Genomic DNA, 16,097 nt, shown 5'->3' with positions numbered 1-16,097 from the left:
CACCGGTTGCAGTTCCGGGGACGGCAGGGACTGTGGGACAGCATTTTTAAGATTCCCAGGGTCCGAAAAGGCTGCAGGTGGGTGGAGAAGGAAGTGAGCAGGCTGCGGGAGTGCGCTGCAGACCTGGAGTGTAAGTCTTCGCCCTCGGTTTTAATCGGTGTCAGAAACTCAAACTCAGCTAAAAGTGCTACTTTTACCATGCTGCTTCCTCTGTCCTCGAGCGTGCATTCTGAGTCCGGGTGGGAGGCAGCGGGTCGACCTGAGGGCGCCCCCTCCTCGCGCCTTCACCTTCAACGGCTTTAGGCCCTCAACTTCCTCTCTCCCCCGCACCCCTTCCCGCCAGGACTCGAGGAGACACTAATTCCCAGATGAAAAACAAGAAACTGAAATCCAGGGCGGGGCTGCGGATAGAGCAGGCCCAGCAAGAGGCCACCAGAGTCCCCGCCGTCCGAGGTGAGAACGGACGCGGCCACAACAAAGGCATCTTATTGGGACAGAAAATCGGGATTTCCCGAGTCCTCTTTCGAAGTTGAGGCCTTGTAGACTCTCACCTTTCCTGCCCGGCTACGTGCTGGGCGCCGGAGGACAGGCGGAGTGCGGAGAAGCAGCTCCACTCTACCGCCCCAAGTCTTGCCGGCAGTTCCCGAAGAAAAGGTTGGTTTGGGGCGGTCGCGAAAGCGGCGCCTTGCGTGTTTTCCTGTCCTTCCCGGGTCCTTATGGCCCGGCCGGAGACTCCGCTGAGTTGACTGGGCGCCCAGGGTCCTGCCAGGGATAGTGAATGCTGGGACCTGAGATAATGCAACGTGGCGTTTCGGACTTCCCGCTGGACCTGGCCGTGGAGAGGAACTGCGTTCGCACAGGGCATCCCTAAGCGTCCTCTGTCCCCACCTATGAGGACACGACCTGGAAGTCCAGGCCACTGGCTGCCGCCTTGGAGTTGGACGTGCCGTGGATTTGCGGCCCCGACGGAGGAAGCAGGCACCTTCCCCCGCACTATGGAAGCTCGCGCCACTCGCTGCTCGAAACACCTGATTCACGGCGTCGACCCTGCTTCGCTGGGTCTGCGGACATTGGGCTCCCCAGCTTTCCGCCACAGGGTGTACGCGCCCGGGCCCAGGCGAGTGTAGGTCCCACGTGAAACTGCTGGAGCCCCGAGGAGCTTCGAACGGGAATTTGGGGTCAGAGCAGGTCCAGGTCTCAAGACAACCCCTAACTCTGTACAGTGGAATCCGGTCGTCCAGGGTCGTGACCCGGGTGAGGCAGTGCAGATTTCAGGATCCCCTGCTCCCAGCCCGGCGAAGTTTCACCCTTCCTTCCCTTGCCCGCTCCCTCCCCCAGTTCCCTGGACACCGGGTCCTCGAGTCTCCCCCTCCTCCCCCACAAGGCAAAGGCCAAAGCTTGAAGCCCACGATGACGAAGGATGGGTGGGAAGGCGCCGGGCGAGTGGAGCCTCAGCCCGGTTCCTTTCCTGAGACCCTCGCAGAAGTACATCCGAGGCACTGAGAGGTTCAGTAACCTGTCCAAGGTCACACAGCTAGTAGGTGCCAGAGTCAGGCCAGTAGAATTCCAATCATTGCTTTTGCCCGGATCCTAAAGGTGCCCCCAATGTCAAATGTACTCGCCTCTCCGCGAGACCCTCGCCCCTCGCCCCTCGCCCTTGCACAGGTGCCGCAAGTAAGTCGGTGGGTCGGGGGCTGCCCTTTATCCTCCCGGCCTGCCGGGTCGAGAACCTTTGTTTATTGGCTCCCAGGGGTTCTCCACCTCAGTCACTGCTGCCCGGGGGCCCTCTGGTGACGCCCACGACCCTCCGCGCCCCTGCCGTGGCCCCCCCCAGCTCCCTGCCTAGGAGGGGCTCGGCGAGGGGCTGGAGTGCCTGGGCTGGGAGAGGGGCCTGGTGCCAAGCGCCCACTCTCTTTCTCAGGGAAAGGAATAACAGCACTTATATCCCCTTCATGCCCCAGTGCAGGCCTTTTGTTGGCGAGGGTGGGTAAGGGGTTGGGCAGAGCTAACGCTAGAAAGGCACAGGAGCTCGCTGCCCTTTATTGAGGGCTTGTTCCTCGCTACCGCATTCATAACATCTTTGCGTGCAGTTTCTCATTTAATCTTCACGACTGCCCCGCGATGTAGGCACAGTTAAGGTCCCCATTTTGCAGACAGAAAACTGAGGCCCAGGGAGATTAGGTAACAATCTGCCCTCTTAACCCCTTCCCAGTTTGCAGGTTTTGCCCCCAGTTGGAGCCTAACTAGCTGAGAACACCCTCTGCCATGTGTAAGAGGGAGTTTCTTGGGAAATTGCTAAATCAATGTCTCCCGCAGTCCTTCATTTTGTGGCCCCATTATATTAACAAACACTTGCATAGCACCAGCAATGTGCCGTCTCCCTCTCAGTGTTTTATGCTTTAATTCATTTAATTTTCATAATAACCTGACAAAGCAGGTAGAATTATTATTCCCATTTTACAGATGAAGAAACCGAGGCACCGAGAGGTTCAGTAGCCTGTCCAAGGTCACACAGCTAGTACATGCCAGAGCCAGACTAGTTGACTTCCAATCATTGCTTTACCCCTATCCTAAAGGTTCCTCAAATGTCAATGGCGATGTATCCACCTCATCTCCTGTCTCCTTCTCCCCTTCTGGCTCCCACTGTGGGGCAATCAGCCTTTTCGTTAGGACCTGACATGATCGTGGACCCACAGCCCCCCTTCCCCGCCCCCTTGGCGCCTCCTGCCAGCCCCATTGCTGATGGAGGCCTGACCAGGTCAGAGATTGATGAGAATGAGAGGATCTCCGAGGCCGCCTGTTTACTCTGCCGGCAGGCACACGCAGTGATTAACAGTGCACAATCCAGTTAGGACCTGAGCTCTGGGGCTGGAGGCCGGCTGGAGGCCGGGGGCAGGGAGAGGGGCCTGCCGCCTAGAGCTTCTGTTCCCTGGGGATCTTGGGGGTTTGCAAGAAGCCCCTTGAGGAGACCGAGGAGACCGAGAATGAGTAGTGCCCGGCCAGAGGGTATAGGGTGCATGTAGACAACCTTCCCTGTCCTTCTTGCCCCGCCCCCTTTCCACAGCGATAGTGGGGCCAGGCATGTCTCAGCTCCAGACCTTGTCCAAGGAAGGAAGGAATGAAGGAAGGAGGAAGGAAGACTTTTCCCAAAGGGCAACCTCCCAACAGGAAATGGTAGCAATGCAGGGAGAGAGGCAGGAGCTGGGCTGGGTCCGTCTGGGGTTTGGTCCGTCTGGGACCCTGTCTAGCACCTTGTAGAAGGGGAGTCATGGCCTCTTTCCCACCTTCAGTCTACTCTTCTGTACAGGGAGTGGAGATGGAGGCAAAGTTGGACCTGGTAGCCTCAGTGGGCTCTCCCAGCTCTGATGTTCCTTGAAGATGGGACACCTGGGACTTGACTCTGTTCTGTGTCCTGGCAGATCCCTCCATCCTCTGAGCTTCAATGTCTCTGAAAGTAAAACGGGAACTCAGGCTAGTCTAGTGTTCCTCAGTCTATTTTGTGGATGTTAGTAGGTGTTTATTTATTTATCTTTTTAAAAAGGCCTCTGTGATTAAATGGGAAATTAATTAGGCTTTCTTTACTGCAGGAACCTCTCCAAGCAAATACATGGCAAACGTGTGTTGAGAGTCTCTGAGAGGCAGAGAGAACGATTAGCATTTCCCAAACTTATTTCTCCACAGGATGTTTTTTTAACATGGAGCGTCTCATAGGACTGGCTTCTGAGGAACACAGGTGGGTCACTCTGGACTGGCTTATCTAGAAAACCTCCAGCTCTGATGTGATAGTTTTAGGCACCGCCCGTCACCCATTCAGCCTCTACTCCTGCCCCCTTGAAGGACTCCTTTCCCTGGCCCCAACCTTTCCCAGACACTGCCCACCTCTGGACCCCTTACTGTACTCTCTTTAGGGAGCCCTTCCTGTGCCTGGCTTCCTGTGACCTCCCTGGCTCAGTCCCCTAGAGGGCTCAACTTCATCCTGCTGCCCCTTGTCTGGTCCTTTCCAGTCCCCAGAGGACCTAAGGGGTGCTGTCTGGGCTCTTCTGGTAGCATCGGTGTGACAGCCACCCTCAGCCCCAGTACGTGGTTTTCTGGTTCCTAATCCCAGACCCTAGTCCCAAGTTTCCCAGGCTCAGCTTCAAGCCTCCCTCTTTAGCCCTCAATCAACAGACCTCATTTCCTATCCCCTACATGAGGCCTCTAGCCCCAAGTCTCCTGGCTCCCAGCTCCATGCTCCTGCACCTCGATCTGCAGCTCCAAGCCCCAGTCCCACTGCCCACTCATGGCGCCCAGCCTTCCTCTCCAAAGCAGTTTCTGAGATTCTGGGTTCTAGGGGGTTAATAGGCAGCCTCTTTCCTCTCTCCAGCTGCAGCTGCAACCTACTTGGTTTTTGGGCCTGAGCCAGGGGCCTGGGCCAGAGGAGAGCAATTGAGCACCCTGGCTGAGTGAGGGATGAATCTCAGGAGTTGAGGACAACTATTTACAGTAACACTGCCCCCAACCCCCCAGCCTGGTTCAAGGTAAGGGAACCCCTTAGAGGCAAAATTGCAGACTATGAACAGAAAATTCTAGTGAGATAAATGGTGGGAGGTGGGGGTTGGGGCCAAGGGCAGGATAAGGAGAAGACAGGAGAGGGATGGGGGTGGTAAGCCTGGTCCAACCAGTGGTCCTGAGATGGTGCTGAGGATAGGGCCTGCCACAGGGTGTCCTAGCTGGGGAATCTCTAAAGAACCATTTTACAGATGGGGAAGCTGAGGCCCTGTGATTTGCCAAAGGCTAGTTAGTGGCCAGTGCCCAACCCAAAACTGTCTCCTCATATCATGATCTCAATGTGCAGTTTCCACAGTGCTTTTTCTTCAGCACTTCCTCCTTCTAGAACTCCTTGCTGTGCTTAGCCTCTGGGGACACCCGCTTTTGGGTCTCTTCCTACTCCCCTGGCTGTTGTTCCACATTCCCCTTTGCAGATGTTCCTTGCCATCCTGCTCTGAACTTTGGAGTGTCTGGGCTCAACTATTTTTTTTGTTTTTTTTTTTTTGAGACGAAGTCTTGCTCTGTCGCCCAGGCTGGAGTGCAGTGGCACGATCTCTGCTCACTGCAGCCTCCACCTCCTGGGTTCAAGCAATTCTCCCTGCCTCAGCTTCCTGAGTAGCTGGGATTACAGGCACGCACCACCATGCCTGGCTAATTTTTGCATTTTTAGTAGAGATGGGTTTTTGCCATGTTGGCCAGGTTGGTCTTGAACTCCTGACCTCGGTGATCCACCCACCTCAGCCTCTCAAAGTTTTTGGATTACAAGTGTGAGCCACCACGCCCGTCTGGGCTCAGTCTTTGGACCTTCATACCCACTTTCCAGGTGAGCTTATGCCACCCACACACTGATGACTCCCAAATGTATATGTCTAGCCTCCTCTGAACACCAGTCTTGTCTATCCAATATTTCCTCCTCTGTAAAATGGGAATAATAATAGCTCTACATCCTAGGGCCATGATGAGGATTAAATAAGTTTAGACATGGAAAGTGTTGGAAAAATGCTTGGGTCAGAGTGAGCACTACGGCTGGAGCTATGCTTTTTATTACCACTGTCATTATTGCTGCCTGCCAGCCAGCTCCATTTGGATGTGTAGAATCATCTCAGTCATGACTCATCCCAAACCCCAAACTTGCTCTATCTGCAGCCTTGCCCATCTCAGCAGGTGGCAACCCTGTCCTTTCAGTAGCTCAGGCCAAAAATCTTTGGAGCCACCCTTGACTCCATTCTTTCTCTCACGAGCCAAATCTAATCCATTAGAAAATCCTCTTGTCTTTTCCTTAAATACATCCAGAGTGCAACCACTGCGATCTTGCTAGTGTTGTATTTCACCTGGATTAGTGTCTCGGGCCCTTTTGATATGTATGTTATATCATGCTCTCCTCTGTGCAGAATGCTCTAACAACTCTCCAGCCTTCTCAGAGTAAAGCTCGAGTTCCCACAGGAGCAGCCCTGCTTCCTCCTTAGCCTCATTTCCTGCCACTGACTCCTCACTGCTCTGCCCCAGCCACACTGGCCTTTCGGTTTCCAGAACCTGCCAAGCACTTTCCTGCCTCAAGGACTTTGTACTAGTGTTCTCTTTGCCCAGGTAATAGTAAACAAACCATCAGGTTTCTACGGGATAAAGATTATGATAGAGATCATGCAAAGGTTTGGGAGCTGGGGCAGTGGGCACATAGAGAGGGGCCCAGAGAGCCTGGCTGGAGCCAGTCATGAAAGTCACCGAATGTCCCTTAAGCAGTGGGCAGCCAAGGAAGGTGTGTGTGCAGGGCAGGGTTGGGACTAGGGTGAGGTGAGGTACAAATTTAAGAGGATGCAAAAAAACTCAACAATTATGATAAATAATATTTTAATGTAGTCTTTTAAAAACCAAAATTAATGCAAAAGTTCACGATGAACAAAATATCAAACTTTCTTTTTTTTTTTTTTTTTGAGATGGAGTCTTGCTCTGTTGCCCAGGTTGGAGTGCAGTGGCTTGATCTCGGCTCACTGCAAGCTCCGCCTCCCCGGTTCATGCCATTCTCCTGCCTCAGCCTCCTGAGTAGCTGGGACTACAGGCGCCCGCCACCTCACCTGGCTAATTTTTTATATTTTTAGTAGAGACGGGGTTTCACCGTGTTAGCCAGGATAGTCTCGATCTCCTGACCTCATGATCTGCTCGCCTTGGCCTCCCAAAGTGCTGGGATTACAGGTGTATAATCCCGGCCTAATATCAAACTTTCAATTAAAGACTGGATCAGGGCTGGGCGCGATGGCTCATGCCTGTAATCCCAGCACTTTGGGAGGCTGAGGCGGGCAGATATGAGTTAGGAGTTTGAGACCAGCTTGGCCGACATGGTGAAACCCCCTCTCTACTAAAAATAAAAATAGAAAAAAATTAGCTGGGCGTGGTGGCGGGTGCCTGTAATCCCAGCTACTCGGGAGGCTGAGGCAGGAGGATCGCTTGAACCCTGGGTGCGGGGGGAGGAGGGCAGAGGTTGCAGTGAGCCGAGTTGGCACCACTTCACTCTAGCCTTGGCGAAAGAGTGAAACTCCGTCTCAGAAAAAAGAGGCTGGATCAGGCAGGGCTCAGACAGGAGAGGGAAGTCCATTGCTTCAACGCTTCACTCACTCTACGCTAGTCTTGGCTGTAGACTGCAGGCTGGTGACTCAAGATCCTTCTGGAGTTGTGGGAGGATGGACTGGACAGAGACACCAAATAATGGGCCAGGAAGAAATTAGGTGGAGAAGCCTGGCCCAGGGCATGGCAGTGGGCTGGACAAGATGTTCCTGGCCTGGGAAATGGTATTAGCAAGTCTTGGTGAGGTAATGGACAGAAACTCCGTGCTTGATGGTGGTGCAAGTTTGACTGAGAGGCAGTTAAAGACCAGGGAAGGGCGGGGCATCAGGGACTGGGGTGGGGCCACATGGAGGAAGGGACACTCACTTGGCTCACGTTGAGGACTACCCTGAATCGGCCATCTGATCAGGAAGGGTAGCTGCAGCAGGTGGAGAAGCTGAGAGAGAAGGCTGTGCAGATCCTCACATTCTCAGCTGAGGCGGGACCAGGGAAATGAGGCCTTGAGATTAACCCTGGCAACAAGGTCTTGGGGCAGCACTAAGGCCGAGAGGTCAGGGGTTGGGGGGTGGGTCAGAGCCACATTCAGGGTCTGAAGGCTGGGCTGGTAGATTGGGGGTCATCAGGCCAAGGCTAGGGGACGGGATCAGGGCAGGGGAGAAGGGTGGGTCTGGAGACTAAATCTAGCACCCGTCTAGGACTGACCTGCATGTTGGGTTAGCCTTAGCATGGTTGCCTCCTTCCCCTGCAGGGCCAGGTGCGGGTAATGCCAGCCCTCTTCCCCCTCTCCTTGGGGCTGGGACAGTGCATGCCTGTCTTTGGATGTGGCTGGAGTCAGGCTCCTAGGCCCAGGGCAGGGTCCTGTTAGACCAGAGCAGGCCTTGGGTGGGCAGATAGACCTGGTGAATGGTTAACTGTTGTGCTGGGCAGCCACAGCTTGCATCCCACCCCGCTCTGGCCACTCTGCAGTCCCTGCCAGAGCACCTCATGGCCTGTACCCTCAGGTCCTTCCTGATGTGAGCAGCAGAACAGGCACTGGGCATCCTGGGTTCTGTCCTGAACTGCTGATCGTGGCTATCCTTCATCCTGCTCTCATGTGGTCTCCCCAGTGCCATCAGCACTGGCTCCTACCAGCCCAGGAAAGGCAGGAAGGCGTTGGGGAGGAGGCAAGACCTGAGGATGGAGGTTGGAGGAGATCAGACCTCAGTCACTCTCCTGGCTGTGCTTTTCCTTCTGAGGCCTCACTACTGCCAGCCTAGGGCTCTCTAGAGGTAAGATTACTGTAAAGTCCAGAAGTGCTACAGAAAAGTCCAAAAGTGCAACAGAAGAGCTAAGGTTAGCTGAGGGGTTGAACTTCCTGGGCAAGGGCCTAGATGTAAGGTGGCAAACTGCTCTTGCAGCCAGGATCTGGCCTAGGGAGGAGGGGCTATTGCCCCCTGCCCCTGCATTCTTCTCTCCTCCTGTTTCCAGATGTTTGCACCTGCCTCAGGGAGGGGAAGGGCCTCAAAGAAAGCCTTCTTATTGGCTGCCTTCATTTTAGTTCCTTTTACCTTTCCAGGAAAGACTGAAGTGGGAGGAGGAGGAGCAAGACACATAACAAAGGAAACCTTTAAGGGAGCAGAGAGAATGGCAAGGAAGGTAAGGAGTAAGGGGTGTGTATGTGTATACACATCCCGAATTCTGCCAAGCTGACTCTCCAGGTTCAAGTATATCTCCTAGCCTTCCTTACCTTGAGAATAATGCATTACTTGCCTTATAGGTTATTGAGGGTTTTGATATGTACAATGTCATGTATCTACCATTATAGTACCATAAAGAATAGTTTCAGTGCCCTAAAAAATCCCCCGTGCTGGCCTACTCATCTCTCTCCTCTGCCTCTGAACCCCTGGCAACCACTGATCTTTTTGCTGTCTCCTTATATTTTTTGATGCTATTGTAAATGGTATTATTTTTTAAATTTCAATTGTTGATTGTTTACTGCTAGTATTTAGAAGCACATTTTTTTTTTTTTTTTTTTTTTGAGACGGAGTCTCACTCTGTTGCCCAGGCTGAAGTGCAGTGGTGTGATCTTGGCTCACCGCAACCTCTGCCTCCTGGGTTCAAGTGATTCTTGTGCCTCGGCCTCCCGAGTAGCTGGGATTACAGGTGTGCACGCCACCATGCACGGCTAATTTTTGTATTTTTAGTAGTGACAGGGTTTTACCATGTTGACCAGGCTGGTCTCGAACTCCTGACCTCAGGTGATTCATCCACCTCGGCCTCCCAAAGTGCTGGGATTACAGGCGTGAGCCACTGCGCCTGGCCACAATCCTTTTTTTGTTTTGTTTTGTTTTGTTTTGTTTTCTTGAGACGGAGTCTCACTCTGTCACCCAAGCTGGAGTGTAGTGGTGTGATCTCGGCTCACTGCAACCTCTGCCTCCTGGGTTCAAGTGATTCTTCTGCCTCAGCCTCCCAAGCAGCTGGGACTACAGGCATGAGCCACCATACCTGGCTAATTTTTGTATTTTTAGTAGAGATGGAGTTTCATCGTATTGGCCAGGCTGGTCTTGAACTCCTGACCTTGTGATCTGCCTGCCTTAGCCTTCCAAAGTGCTGGGATTACAGGCGTGAGCCACTGAGCCCAGCCACAATTCCTTTTTTTATATTGATCTTATAACCTGCAACCTTGCTAATATCATGTTTTAGTTGTAGTAGTATTTTTTGTAGATTCCACTAGATTTTCTACATAGATAGTCACTGAAAGGTTTTGAACCAAGGGTTGGCTAATGTGGAGTGGCCACTATGTATGGGCCAGAGAGGAACAATGGGATAAATTGTGCCTTTTTTTTTTTTTAAAGAGATGGGGTCTTGCTATGTTGCCCATGCTGGAGTGCAGTGGCTGTTCACAGGTGTGATACCACTAGTGATCAGCTCCATTTCTGACCTGGAGTGGTTCATCCCTCTTTAGGCAACCTGGTGGTCCCCTGCTTGCAGGAGGTCATCATGCTGAGCTTAGTGCAGACACTCCATCGGCATAGTGCTTAGAACTCCTGAGCCCAAGTGATCCTCCTGTCTCAGCCTCCCAAGTAGCTGGGACTAGAGGCCTGGCTCCATAGTTACTTTTAATGAAGTGGTCTTGGGTGGGTCTGGCCAGGAGTGTGGGGCCCAGGGGAAGCATTTCTCTGAGACCTTACAGGCCCTGCCCTCTACTGGCTGCCATTTCTCCATCTACCTCCTGGTGTGGATATCTAAGAGATACAGCGCTCCTCCTCTCCACCCTCTGCTCCTTCTCAGTCCTCAGGAGGCTTGCAGTGGGACCATCTGCTGTTCCTGTTGCTGCTGCCCCAGTTTCTCTTTCCACCTGGGAGGGAAGGAGAAACAGCGTTCAGGAGTAGAGTTGGGGGATTCTTTTTAGGTATCTGTGCTCAGTCGTCCTACTTTATATCCAAAGCCACCCACTATTTCCAAGAGCTGAGAGTCTCAGGGAGGTTTCCTGGGACTCAGCCAATGTGTGAGAATAGGATTCAGGGGGCCTGGATTTCAGCCTTGGCTCCATCAGGGACCAGCTGCATGACCCTGCCTAAGTCCCTGCTCTCCCCTGGTCTGACCTTTTCTGACAAAAGAAGCTTGGGTGAGGGTGCAGCCCACCTTCTCTCCAGGTCCTTCTCCACCTTTTCACCATGTTGGGCAGTGCCTGGCCAAGGATCTCTGGCAGGAGGACAGGGATGATACTGGCAGCCACAGGGACCACACCATAGATGAATAGAGACAGAGAAGGGTAGAACTCAGCAGCCATGTCCACCAGTAGGCTTAGGATGGTGCCACCATTGGTCGTAGTTGTTGTCATGCTCGGACCCCTCTGCCTATGGGAAGGAGGAGCACCTTGGTGAGGACCGTGAGACTTGTGGGTGCCCTTACAAATGCCTGCCACCCTGGCTTCCTCTTTTCACATTTGCTACAGGGTCAAATGATCGCATTTAATTTAGCTAAAAGGAAAGGGGGAGCAAATGATTTTGAACCTAGGAAGTCTGGGTTCCAGTTCTAATGTGAACTTACTGTGTGACTGAACAAATTCCCAACCAACCTGTCTCTCCAGCTCCAGGCTACATAGCAAGCTACTCTACGTCTTCACTTGGATGTCTAAAAGGCCTCTCAAATTTTGTATGGTCAAGGAACTCTTCATTTCTTCCTCCAAGCTTGCTCCTCCCGCATCTTAGTAAATGGCACGTCTAACCACCTACTTGCTCAAGCTCAAGTATCTAGGAATTATCCTTGATGCCTCCTGTTCCCTTATTTTTCCACATCCAAAATAGGAACTTGGATAGCTGTTCCTCCCAAACTCACAGGGTTAGTTCCCTTCTCTCTATCTCTACAACCTTTGTCCACCACTGATATGGTTTGGGTGTGTCCCCACCCAAATCTCATCTTGAATTGTAACTCTCACAATTCCCATGTGTCATGGGAGGAACCCGGTGGGAGGTAATTGAATCATGGGGGCGGGTCTTTCCTGTGTGGTTTTCATGAGAGTGAATAAGCCTCACCAGATCTGATGGTTTTAAAAACAGTAGTTTCGGCCAGGCGTGGTGGCTCACGCCTCTAATCCCAGCACTTTGGGAGGCCAAGGCGGGTGGATCACCCGAGGTCAGGAGTTCAAGACCAGCCTGGCCAACATGGCGAGACCCTGTCTCTACTAAAAACAGAAAAATTAGCTGGGCGTGGTGGCAGGCACCTGTAATCCTAGCTACTCGGGAGGCTGAGACAGGAGAATCGCTTGAACCCTGGAGGCAGAGGTTGCAGTGAGCCGAGATCGTGCCATTGCACTCCAGCCTGGGCAATAAGAGCGAAACTCCATCTCAAAAAAAAAACAAAAAAAAAAACAAACAAAAAAAACCCAGTAGTTTCCCTGCACAAGCTCTCTTTTTGACTGCTGTCATCCATGTAAGACATGACTTGCTCTTCCTTGCCTTCCACCATGATTGTGAGGCCTCCCCAGCCATGTGGAACTGTAAGTCCATTAAACCTCTTTCTTTTGTAAATTGCCCAGTCTTGGGTATGTCTTTATCAGCGGCATGAAAATGAACTAATACAAACTTGTCACTTGAGTGATTTTCACCTCTTGCCTGTACTATTGCAGTAGCCTCCTGACGGGTCTTCCCATTTCTACCGTTGACCTTGACTCTGATTCCCTGGTCCCACCCCATTCTCTATGCAAAAGCCAAAGTATTCTCTTAAAACCATAATTCAGATCATTTCACCCTCTGCTTAAAACCATCCAGTGATGTCCCATTGTATTACTAGAATACGATCTGACCTTATTATACGTCCCTATGTGACTGGTCTCTGCCTACCTCTTCTCTTATCTTGTGCCCTGTCCCTTTGTTTACACATTAAAACCATCAGACTTGGTCTTTTTTTTTTTTTGGGAGACGAAGCCTTGCTCTGTCACCCAGGCTGGAGTGCAGTGGCGCTATCTCGGCTCACTGCAACCTCTGCCTACTGGGTTCAAGCAATTCTCCCTGCCTCAGTCTCCCAAGTAGCTGGGATTACAGTCACCCGCCACCATGCCTGGCTAATTTTCGTATTTTTAGTAGAGACGGGGGTTTTGACATGTTGGCCAGGCTGGTCTCTAACTCCTGGACTCAAGTGATCTGCCTGTCTGGGCCTCCCAAAGTGCTGGGGTTACAGACATGAGCCACTGTGCCCAGCCCAGACTTGGTCTTTAACTTGGTCTTTACCTTTGATCTTTACTGAGGAGACTTCCCTGATTGCCCTGATCATTTTATCTAAACTAGCTACCTGATGGTTCCTTCTCTGCACTTCTCTTTTAATGTCAGGTGCAGAGGGTTGAATTAATCATACTCCTCATTTCATGACCCTCTATTTTTGTCTTTGCAATGGCCCCTTGTTTTACCCTTGAATGTTTATTCCCCTTTATCACCATTACCCACTTCTAATTCCCTTCCTGCCAAAGTCAACTAGTGTATTGTGTTTGGTGCGCACTCTTTTATTTGTATATGTTCTTATAAAATGTGTATTGTTGGCTGGGCTTGGTGGCTCATGCTTGTAATCCCAGCACTTTGGGAGGCCAAGATAGGTGGATCACTTGAGGTCAAGAGTTTGAGACCAGCCTGGCTAACGTGGTGAAATCCTCTCTCTACTAAAAATACAAAAATTAGCCAGGCATGGTGGTGTGTGCTTGTAATCCCAGCTACTCAGGAGGCTGAGGCAGGAGAATCGCTTGAACCTGGGGGGCAGAGGTTGCAGTGAGCCGAGATTGTGCCACTGCACTTCAGCCTGGGCAACCCAGCAAGACTCTGTCTCAAAAAAAAAAAAATGTATATTGTTTTGTGTACAGATATTTTAACTTACCTTAGTGGTATAGGCAATAGATCTTATTCTATTTTTCATTCCATTCAGCACTTCGTTTTAAAGAGATTTTTATGTCGATGGTGTTTACCTGCTGCTGCATACTATGCCATGGTGTGCCTGTCTCCACATTTTACCTAAACACTCATTCCCCTGGCCATGGGGATCTAGATTGTTGCCAACACCCATGACCTCAAACAATACTACAGTGAATGTCCTTATACATGTCTCCATCAGGGCCTTTGTGAGAAGTTCTCTGAGACACAGGCCCAAGAAGGGAATTACTGGAGTGTGTGTGTTCATGGGTGTGAATGTTGCCAATTGCTTTCCAGAATGGTGGTACCAACTTTCCCTCCCACCAGCAGTGCATTTGAGACATGTGAGGATATAGAGGTCCTGTATTCTAACGTGGCCACTAACACTTGCCATTACCTGACTTTCTAATGCTGCCAGTTTGATGGGTGTAAAGTGCTATCTCATTTTTCTTTTTTCTTTTTGAGATGGAGTCTTGCTCTGTCAACAGGCTGGAGTGCAGTGGTATGATCTTGGCTCACTGCAACCTCTGCTTCCTGGGTTCAAGAGATTCTCCCGCCTCAGCCTCCCAAGCAGCTGGGACTACAGGCATGCGCCACCACGCCCAGCTAATTTTTGTATTTTTAGTAGAGACATGGTTTCACTATATTGGCCAGGATGGTTTTGATCTCTTGACCTTGTGATTCGCCTGCCTCAGCCTCCCAAAGTGCTGGGATTACAGGCGTGAGCCACCGCACCCCGCCACTATCTCGTTTTTCATGTGGTGATTAATCTTCTGGATTTCTTTCTCTGTAAAATGTCTATTCATTTTCTTTGCACGTGTGTCTACTAGTAGTGTTCCTTTGTTTTTCTTGTTGAAGGAGTCTTGTCCGTGTTAAAGGCGCAGAGGCTCACACCTGTAATCTCAGCACTTCAGGAAGCCAAGGCGGGTGGATGGTTTGAGCTCACGAGTTTGGGACCAGCCTGGGCAGCATGGCAAAACCCTGTCTCTACAAAAAATACAGAAATTAGCTGGGCATGGTGGTGAGTGCCTATAGTCCCAGCTACTCAGGAGGCAGAGGTGGGAGGATGGCTTGAGCCCGGGTGGTGGAGGGTTTTGTGAGCCGAGATAGCACCACCACACTCCAGCCTGGGCAATAGAGCCAGACCTTGTCTCAAAAAAAAAAAAAAAAAAAAGTTGCAAATCTCTCCTCTCAATCTGTCATCTGTTAAATTTGTCCATTGTGTCCTTCGGTAAGCAGAAATCCTTTTTGATATAATCAAATTTACATATTTACATGTCTATTTCCAAGCTGTCTTCTCAATTCTGTTTCTTCTTGCATCAAGAAAAGCTGTAAACAAATTTAACAGGATGTCCTTTGTTAATTCCCTAATGATATATATCTTTTGGTGCTATTCTGAGTGGTGTCTTACTTTTCAAAACAGTATTTTCTAGATTATTGCTTCTAAGTTATTGCTATTGATATTTTGGTAATTTGGTTTTGTATCCAGCATCCTTGCAGAACTCTCTTATTAGTTTTAATTATTTGTTGGTTTTGTTCATTTATCCAGGTAGATGAACATATTCTAAATAATGAGATTTTTAGAACATATTCTAAATAATGAGATTTTTAGAACATATTCTAAGTAATGAGATTTCTAACTTTTCTTTTCTAATTTTTAATTTTCTTATATCCTTTTCTTTCCTACTACAGTGGTATTGGTCATGTCCCCCAGTACTGTGTTAAATAGTTGATTCTGATGCTAAAGTGAATGCATATATATTTTCTCATTATATATAGTGTTTGCTTACCTCTCTGGGTTTGCACTTTTCCTTAGATGATTGGCCTAGATTTTCCTTTTTTTTTTTTTTTTTTTTTGAGATAAAGTTTCACGCTGTTGCTCCAGCTGGAGTACAGTGGCATGATCTTGGCTCACTGCAGCCTCAACCTTCTAGGGTCAAGTGATCCTTTGCTCCTCAGCCTCCTGAGTAGCTGGGACTACAGGCACATGCCATCGCCCCTAGCTAATTTCTGTATTTTTTGGTAGAGATGGGTTTTTGCCATGTTGGCCAGGTTGGTCTTGAACTCCTGGGCTCAAGCAGTTTGCCCATCTCTGCCTCCCAAAGACATTACAGGTGTGAGCTGCCACACCCGGCCCCATTTTCCTTACTGTCTTTCTAGCTCTTTGGTGCTTTTTTTCTTTTTTTGAGATGGAGTCTCACTCTGTTGCCCCAGGCTGGAGTGCAGTGGCACGATCTTGGCTCACTGCAAACTCCGCCTCCTGGGTTCACGCCATTCTCCCACCTCAGCCTCCTGAGTAGCTGGGACTGCAGGCGCCCCCCACCACACCTGGCTAATTTTTTTGTATTTTTAGTAGAGATGGGGTTTCACCGTGGTCTTGATCTTCTGACCTCATGATCCGCCTGCCTTGGCCTCCCAAAGTCCTGGGATTACAGGCGTGAGCCACCGCGCCCAACCTTTTTTTTTTTGAGACGGAGTCGTGCTCTGTCACCCAGGCCGGAGTATAGTGGTGCAATCTCGGCTCATTGCAACCTCCACTTCCCGGGTTCAAGTGATTCTCCTGCCTTGAGTAGCTGGGATTACAGGCGCATGCCACCATGACCAGCTAATTTTTGTATTTTTAGTAGAGACGGG

General features: G+C 50.6%; 1 protein-coding gene across 1 annotated transcript in view; it reads left to right on the top strand.

Annotated features, from left to right (window-relative positions):
• Positions 1-343: 343 nt before the first annotated feature.
• Positions 344-16,097, top strand: part of SLC22A9 (solute carrier family 22 member 9) — a 136,572-nt gene continuing 120,818 nt past the window's right edge. Inside the window, exons 1-4 of the transcript XR_010581176.2 lie at positions 344-1,254; positions 3,588-3,733; positions 4,364-4,517; positions 8,642-8,721. The gene's annotated coding sequence lies outside the window, so the exon portion shown is untranslated. The remainder of the gene's footprint in view (positions 1,255-3,587; positions 3,734-4,363; positions 4,518-8,641; positions 8,722-16,097) is intronic.

This window comes from Macaca fascicularis, chromosome 14, assembly GCF_037993035.2.
Source record: "Macaca fascicularis isolate 582-1 chromosome 14, T2T-MFA8v1.1".
Taxonomy (NCBI): Eukaryota; Metazoa; Chordata; class Mammalia; order Primates; family Cercopithecidae; genus Macaca; species Macaca fascicularis.
This window is presented reverse-complemented; position numbering and strand designations above follow the sequence as displayed.